This window comes from Triplophysa rosa, linkage group LG1, assembly GCF_024868665.1.
Source record: "Triplophysa rosa linkage group LG1, Trosa_1v2, whole genome shotgun sequence".
NCBI classification, from domain to species: Eukaryota; Metazoa; Chordata; class Actinopteri; order Cypriniformes; family Nemacheilidae; genus Triplophysa; species Triplophysa rosa.
Window position 1 is genome coordinate 32,934,055 of NC_079890.1, and position 8,994 is coordinate 32,943,048.

Consider the following 8,994-nt stretch of genomic DNA (forward strand, 5'->3'; position numbering starts at 1 on the left):
CTCAGATGCAGCTCAAATGGTCCGGAAGATTCTCTTTTTTCACCTTCTGGATGGAATTCCCATTCACAAAAAGATGAAATGTTGTAAAACACATGCAGATCGTCTCATATTTCAGAGCCTGATGAAGCATTTCACTAACTCAGGAACAGACCTGTGACAGGACGGGAAAGACATCAATAAACAACAGAGAACAAAAAATACTATTCTATCGTGACAAATTTGGGGAATTTGGCGAACATATTGGATTTGTTTAAATTCCTTCCCCCGTAATTCCAAAAAATCTATTTTCCCAAAATCAGGAGATTATTAGTAAGAAATTCAATTATCATTTTATATATCATTTATAGCCATTTTGTGATCGCTAAACAACATATAAACATGACATCACAGGAATTTGTGTAAAATGTCTCTTTCATGTCTTTCATGTCCTGGGGACCCAAGAAACGAAGGATCCAGCTGTGGAAACATCCCCTTCACAATCTGTGAATCATCTCACGTGGACACTTGCAAACATTAGTATCTGATAGATAACACACTCCAGCTCCCAGACACTTTGGAGTCCATTACACATTGACCATTACGTCATCTGAACAAGATGAGAAATACAAGATCCCAAAAGCACCTCTTTGGGCTTTGTGGTGTTTTGTTAGACTGCGTCTGGCCAGAACAGCTGCGCCCGGGGTTGAAATTACCAAGAGCGCCTGTTGTCTAGGTCACTTTGATAAAGATCACCTGCAGAAATGCAAGGTGAGACATGACCCCTTCCGAGCACATAAGCAAACCGAAAGGATAAACTAAACAAACAGTGACATATCTCAGAAAAGCAGGCGACATACTGTTTACCCCTGAACCGCTTTTAAGACTGGGCCTACATCTGCTCATGGTTTCTGGAGTAGGTCAGAGATGCTGTAAAAGTAACAGACCCCTTTGAGAAGCCTACAGCTTTACGTCCTATAAAAGAGGCCTCACCTCCATTCATAAACTCATTCCTTTCACATTAGCATTGTCTGGATGGGTCATGTGTTCCCGGTGTCTGAACACTAAAGCTGTGGAAGGCTGGTGAACCAGCGGACTTTGCTACAGGCAACTCCCATCTATGGTGGTCCCATTAGGGGCCATTAGTTTTACTGACATTTTTTAAGACATTGGCATCCGAGTTGACCCGTAGCTTAACTCCAGGCTGGACATTCACGATCACTGGCCTTTCCTATAAAAATGGCCGGAGACGCTAACGCCCCCCAATATCATCAAAGCTCTGGGGGGCTGGCTTTTTGGACACCGCTCGGGATTGGTATCTCTGGAATCTCTTTAAAGTTTGTTTAGTACTGTGAGAGGTGACAAAGACATCAAGACATTGTTTGAGGAAGTCAGGGTGAACGGAAAACAGAAGTGAAAAGGATTACCATGGATCGTTGGTCTCGTGATGGTCAAGTATCCTCTGACATCTTCCATGGGTGTTCTTTAACTCCACAAGCTGACACTTCTTTTTACTAGTATGCACTACAGTTTCATGGACTATAGTGCATCATGCATTGCAACTAATGCATTAACCATCCATTACCAAACTTACATATACCTATATCTGTACTATGCACTATGGTTGATCCATTATACATACACGTTCATGTGTACACCTGCATATTTAACGTGTATTTTCAACTTCTAATGTGTGTATCTTGCATATTGTGTATATACTGTCCATATGTGTATAATGTATATTGTCTTTTTTGTACAGTCTGTCTATTTGTACTTTGCAAGTCTGTAAAGTCATACAGTTGTTTGTCATACAGTTGTCTGTCCAACTGCATTCTACTTTGTATGGAGTACGCACCCAAGACTTTCACTCACCACACGTGGTGATATGACAATAAAAGTGAGTTGAGTTGAGTTAATTGATGAAGGCTGAGAGGGCAGTTAAGTTAGTCCACAGTATTACAAAACAGAGTTTCTTGACTTCCCTAGTTTAACGGCTGATACCACAATAAATGCATAAAATTATAAGAGCAAAATCCTATTGTCAGGTCCGCTGAAACGAGAGAAGTCAGTGTGAAGTGTAAAGACTGTAATGCAATGTAATTGCCTATATTTACATGGTGCAAATCTTCTTATCCTTAATCATGGTGTTGGTGTTTGTCCCCACTACAAATCTAAAAGCACCTCTGGTCAGTACCATTTCTATGGAGCAATTTGTTTGCGTGTTAAATTCAGGGGTCTAGTAATCCTACCTGCAGGGCAGGAAAAGGATAAAAAGCATTTTAACATTCAACATGTTGTCACATTCTGAGAAAACAGAGGACACTATTGACATTTCGAATAATCATTTATAACAAACGCATTAGGAGCTAAATAGAAGAGCATACACTATACGCTTTGATTGACTGAACCGATGTAATTATTATCCTACTATTAAAGTGATAGTTTACCCCAAAATGAAAATTCTTTCATCAGTTATTCACTCTCTTGTCATTTCAAACCTGTATGACTTTCTTACTTCTGCAGAACATAGAAGATATTTTGAAGAATATTGGTAAGAGAACAATGGCGGTACCCATTCACTTGTACGGACATAAAACCAATGCGAGTCAATACGTACTGCCGTTGTACAGTTACCAAACTTCTTCAAATATCTTCTTCTGGGTTCTGCAGAAGAAAGAAAGTCATACAGGTTTGAAATGACAAGAGGGTGAGTAAATGATGACAGAATTTTTATTTTTTGTGAACTATCCCTTTAACGCTCAGGGTCACTCCACTATGGCCCTTTACATTCCTGCCTATTAAATCGCAACCGCTAGATATAAAACAATATGGAATTCAGTGAATTCAGTTCATACCATTGTGATGATAGATCGTATTACTTTCTCCATGCACCACTGGCAAGATAAATACTAAGGCCAAGAATGGCGTAAAGGTCATAACTAACTCCATGAGACCGTCCACAGAGTGTTTCTGAATGCAAGACCTTCACTAGATCTATGAAATCGAAATCTAACAATGGAAATGTTCAACAATTCGTCCTGAATCGTCCAGTAGGAGATGCAAATGAAGTCGAGTTGTACTGTAGCGATATAGGATTTAACACTATCCTGCAGGGCATCAGGTTTAAAGATATTCCTTTACAATGACACTGAAACAGGTTTAGTTATCTCATTATATAAGTTACGGTTTGGTCTGGACAAGCTGAGACCGAGGTTAGGCATTTCAAAGGACGAGCCCTTGACTTTGAAAGCCAATAAAACAATAAAAACACAAAAGGCTGTCACTAAAAACCTGAAGGAGGGGAAGTGGTGACACCCACCAGTGTCACAATGCAGGATGCACTTGCACTGATCGCTTGGAGCTGTATTGAACAACCGAGGGCCAGTTTCATAATATAAGTCACAGGACAACAAAAAAAGGGTCCTACAAAGCCACCATTCTTAACCCAAATGAGGTATAAATGCTCTCAAAAGCCATTTGAAGAAGAAGAACATCCCAAGGAAAAAAGAAGAGCATTCTTGTCTTGACATCCCCTCGTAAATACGTTGATTCTCTTTGTGTGAGTTATAGCGCCGTACTCCTCAGTCATTTAAAACAGACTCTTGCTTCACGGGATATGAACAATTGCCAATATCTATCAACACGAAATGAGAGCGTTTTAATGCATTAACCCATAGATGCATGAAAAGGAAAAGGAAGCAGAAGAATTTAGAGTGGAAGTTGAGCTGCGTAGTGCTAAAGGTCTCACACCTTCCAGCGTCCATTGGAGCATGGACGGCACGGCAATCAATCAGTGCGAGAGGTCAAAGCCCATGTAAAGAAGCACATTCCACCGAACACTCTCCCATGGCTAAGCTCACAATTCATTTACACTGTTAACTATAACCATTCACTGTATCAGTGCATTGCAAATGGCCCCTCACAAACTACATATTTGCAGGCAACGGCCTTATCAAGCAGACCTTCACTTCACGACCTTTTCACTCTGATGGCAGAAAGGTAAGTGCTCGTTCATAATAGATTACACCGGTCATTTTTGATAATGTGAACATGAACAGAATGTTAAGACTGACAACCTCTATATTATGATTTAATATATCCATATTATTGTACTTAATGCTTTGTACATCTGCTTGAAAAGAAAGTGTGACTACCTGTAAAGGACGTATTAAAATAAACACGATATTATCACTGACTGTATTTATTTAATAACAAACCTAAAACTAATTATAAGATGTGATAGAACAACACTTTTGTGTATGAATTTATGACAACCTCAGTTACTGTATCCGGCCACTGCAGTGACCTCTATAGGTGAAACCTGTGTGACTTTCTTTCTTCTTTAGAACACAGAAGAAGATATTTTGAAGAAAACTGGTAACTGAACAATGGTGGTACCCATTCCCTTCTATTGTATGGACACACAAAAGCAATTCAGGTGAATGGGTACCGCCGTTGTTCAGTTTCCAACATTTTTCTAAATATCTTCTTTTGTGTTCATAGTTAGACAGGTTTGAAATGACTAGAGGATACGTCAAATTTTAATTTTTCGGTGAACTATCACTTTAAAGATTGCAACATCTTTGGGATGTTAATAAAAAATAACATTTTCACCAAAAAAAGCTTTATTTAATTGTTGCACGTGCTACAGTTCATTTATCTACGTATTTGGTGTTTCATATCATTGGTTTTATAATGAAACCTAATGCTTGAATACAATAGAATATAGACATCAGGGAAAAAAGCACATATTCGTAAGTACAACGCTTATTTAATCCAAATCTTCTGTTTTAATTTTAGTTTTGGCCTTCCTTGCTAATATTCTGTCTCCCACAACAAAACATATTCCATGCCATATAATCCTGCGACACATCAGTAAAATGACCAGTACGACCATAAGAACACCAGAAAACATTCTGGAACAGTACGGTGCCAGTTAACTTAGCTTTAAAATGCCAATTTCTCTTTTCCCCCGCAGTTTGCCTTGATCTTTTCTCCTCCTCTGTGCCCGTTTCAATGCCAGCGCTCGCCTGCCAAACAAAGATGTAGGAGTATTAATTCTAAAGGGGGGGCAGGAGTGGGTACCCAAAGCAATGTGATCCCAGCTGCATGCCATCCACAGGCGCGGGCAGCTGACAGGGCCGGGTTGGGTTGCTGTTGCTGTGTTGTCAGGATGTGGTAGTAGGGGGTACGGTATTGGGGGGGTCCCGCCACACTATTGAGCCCTGGCTTTACCCACTTCAACCTGCTAACAATGACAGCTCTGTCCTAGAGAACTCCGGAGCGAGGCCCCGGCCCCCTCCCAAAATAAGAGCCCTGATTTGTGGAGTGTGCCCCGCTCCCTCTGCGCTCTGATCCCTTTTCTGCCAGTCCTCTGCTCCTTTCTTTGCGTGGCACTGATGTAATCCAAAAACATCCAGAGGAGCAGCTGCAAAGCGACACTGTTCTCGCTAACTCGCTCTCTCTCTCACTCAACTGCTTTCTTTCCTTTCTTTCTCCAGTGGCATGCGAGGCTGTTGCGGGGAGGGTGCGATGGGCAGCGGAGACAATCAGAGCCTTTTTCTCCGCTAAAATGGGCTATCACTTCAAATCTCTTTCGCCATCTACCTCTGTATCCTGTTTGAAGAGCCTCGGGCGTCTGGGTCGAGGGCAAAATGAAAACCCTCAGGCTGGAGTTATGCCTTCGCACAATGAACAGGAATTTCCAAAACGGAGCAAAAAAACAACAGAGATAAACTAGTCAGAAAGTGACAGCCAATATTAATGTCAACTTAGCCATAATATAGGCCTATTTAAAGCAGAAAATGTGAAGACGATTAACCGTGCCCCCTGACCCGTATGTAATTACGTAATAAGGGATTTTCCAACCGTCATAGTAATTCAACCTTAAAACACCAACCTTCATTGCAAGTCTGCGGTCAGTACCGCCTGCACACCTCGCCAAACCACGTTTACCCAAAACAGCAATGCACGACGAAGAACGAGGCATTCACGCATGGCAAGCTCCTGTGCTAAAACATCATAAAGTACAAAAAGAGCAAGAGTCAGGATGCAGTTATTAAAGTTTATTCTAATATTTTACCATGACGCACCTTTGTAGAAATGTGGGACTGGAGTCATGTGACGCAAATGACCAGCAACCCTAAAAAATATCGAATAGAACACAAAGAAAGGTCCAGCATGTCAAAACCAACAGTTTATGTAGCTAATCTGAGAAATGTTTGGGCAAATAAGAGTCCTAGCAAATATGATAATGGAGTAAAATGCTCACCACAGAAACAGAAGATCTGAAAAAAGAATGAAGTCAGAACCCACTGAAATGCTACAGAGAGCAGCTGGTCACAGAATATAAGTCGTAGGTGTGACTCATAAGCTCTTGAAGTGACTTTGCCAGCTGTATCTGTATCACAACTTCAGTCAGATAGCAAATCTTGTTTCAACTGTATTCAACTATAACATTAAATGTTTAAATGACTTTCACCCAAGAGTCTTTCGATATTTGGCTAAACTGGAATTTTGAATGATTTTGTCATCATTTATTCACCCTCATGTTGTTCAAAACCTGTATACTATCTTCTGTAGAACACAAAAGACAATATTTTGAAAAATGCCTCAGTGGTTTTGTGTCTATACAATGGAAGTCAATGGGGGCCAATGTTGCCCCCAAAATATTTTCTTTCGTGTTCTGGAGAAGAAAGAAAGTCAAACAGGTTTGGAAAGACACGAGGCTGAGTAAATGCTGAAAGAATGTTCATTCCCTTATCATTCACTATCCCTTTAACTATCCAAGTGAAACTTTATTTTGACCTATGGAGTGTTACAGCATTAAAGACAGCATTCTTTTCTATTCTTCTTCAAAAATAAGTAAAACAGCACCTGATTTCAGCATTCACTCTCCCTAAACACTCCTGTACAAAGCATGCTGGGAACGGGAAATTCCCTTGCGCTTCTCCAGCAATGCTGTGTTAAAGTCAACAGAAAGTGGTTATGTAATCCCAATGCAAATGTATGAAGAAAACCTCTGCTTTACATATTTAAATGGTTTGCATGCAATGACATGACGTTGTCACAAACTGCTCAAGAATTACGTTAGCTCACTGTAATAAAATAAATTAAGCAAGCAGCGAGATTCTTTGTTTTTTAGTGCAACAAAGGGTGTCTTTCTGTGTTTTCACATGCAGTTAAGCTATTTAACTCGGGTGGAAGCCCCGAGGGTTATCCTGTGTGGCAAACACAGATACATAACATCTCTTAAGAATCCCACAGGAGAAGCAGATGCGTGTGTGTGGTAAATAAACCGTGTATTATTGGGGCCCCGCCTCCAACGACCTGAAAACATTTAAATTCAAATTTGAAACAAATTCGTACAACAGAACACCAAAGACTGAACGTGCAACATAGTTTCTGATTGTTTTCTGATTGACATGTTATTTTAGTCCGTATTTAGAAACCTTAAAGTGATAGTTCACCCAAAAAGGGATAGTTCACCCAAAAATGAAAATTCTGTCATCATTTACTCACCCTCTTGTCATTTCAAACCTGTATAACTTTCGTTTTTCCGCAGAACACAAAAGATGATCTGTAGAAGAAAGTAAGTCATACAGGTTTGAAATGAAAAGAGGGTGAGTAAATGATGAATTGACAGAAATTATATTTGGGTGAACCACCACTTTAAACTCCAAAAATCCAAATGAGATCGCCACCTTGTAAAAAAGTAAATTTTCCTGCCAGACCAGGATTGAAAGGAAGAGTTTATTTGCAAAACAGATAACTCTGTTTTGTTTTTGAGTTATTATTGCTTAATCAAAACAATCCAACTGCAGTTTGATTGATATTAAAGGAATAGTTCACCGAAAAAATGGTCCCTGTTGACTTTCCATGGTAGGAATAAAAATTACTTAAGTCAATGGGGACCATTTTTGGGTGAACTATTCCTTTAATTGGAATGCACAATAAAAACATGGTTTTTTATCTGTTTTTGCAAATTAACTCTTCAAATATAGTTTCACCCTTTTGACCTTCCTGTAATTTGAATTTGATGCATAAAATCCAAAGTGGCATGTAAACAGCCCTAAGATGGTCCAGTATTCACAAAACCCCAAAATAAATTTGTTATTGACCCCAGCTACAATAAAAAGAAAATAATTCATGGTGTGACCTGATCAGGAAGCACTCTCTCAAAATGTTTGTCTGGGAAAAACTTCAGAGGTTAATTGATGCTTTTCACAAAGTCTGAATCCTAAATGCTTTTTAATACAACCAGAGTATCAGGTTAGCCTTGCTGTCAGGTAAAACCGAATCCATCTTAAATATTATAACTTCAACCCCTGAGGTATTTACCAGTAGTCAAATGAAATAATATTGCATTCCAGAAGTACAGTGGATTTCCAGGTGAGGCAGAATGCTGGGTGAGGTTGCCTGCAGTGGCTTGTTCCATTATCAGTCACCGATCTTCACACGCCCAACATATTCAGGATCTCCAATGTCCTCCCCCACATATTCCCTAGGTCTACACCTTCTTCCAACTGGCACTGAGAATCTGCATAAACACAGAGTATTCCAAACACAGACGTTCCCCTTTTTCTTCAATGACAGCTATTTAGATGCGATCTTCAGTCGCCACCCATAACCTTTAGCCTGGATTCGCCATATCACCACTTAAAAAGAATGCTTGCATTACATTCATATCATAGCTGAATATATCAAGACAATAAAGGGGGGCGACCCACAGAAAGGAAAGACAGCCAGAAGAAAGGGAAGTGGAACACAAAACCCGAGTTCGACTGGCAGAATTTGACAGGGTTAAGGGCCACTGGGGCTCTACAGGCAGCAGCCATCTTGGTTCCTTTCCAAGATATGCACAAGTGCCAGGAGATGAGGGCAGAGGACCCAGGATGTGGGCTGACTCAGCAGCATGGGTGGGCTGACCCATCCTCTCCATATGCTTTGGAGGATAAATGAGCATCAGGGCATGTCTATCTTTGTATCTCCGCACTTAACCTCTATTGTCCTTTTGCA

General features: G+C 40.2%; 1 long non-coding RNA gene across 1 annotated transcript; it reads right to left on the bottom strand.

Moving 5' to 3' along the window:
• Window positions 1–4,604: 4,604 nt before the first annotated feature.
• Window positions 4,605–6,349, bottom strand: LOC130559452 (uncharacterized). Its single transcript, XR_008963573.1, has 4 exons — window positions 6,248–6,349; window positions 6,069–6,118; window positions 5,876–5,987; window positions 4,605–5,657 (listed from the first exon to the last, which is right to left on the bottom strand). It is a non-coding gene; the product is annotated as an uncharacterized LOC130559452 (long non-coding RNA).
• Window positions 6,350–8,994: the final 2,645 nt, after the last annotated feature.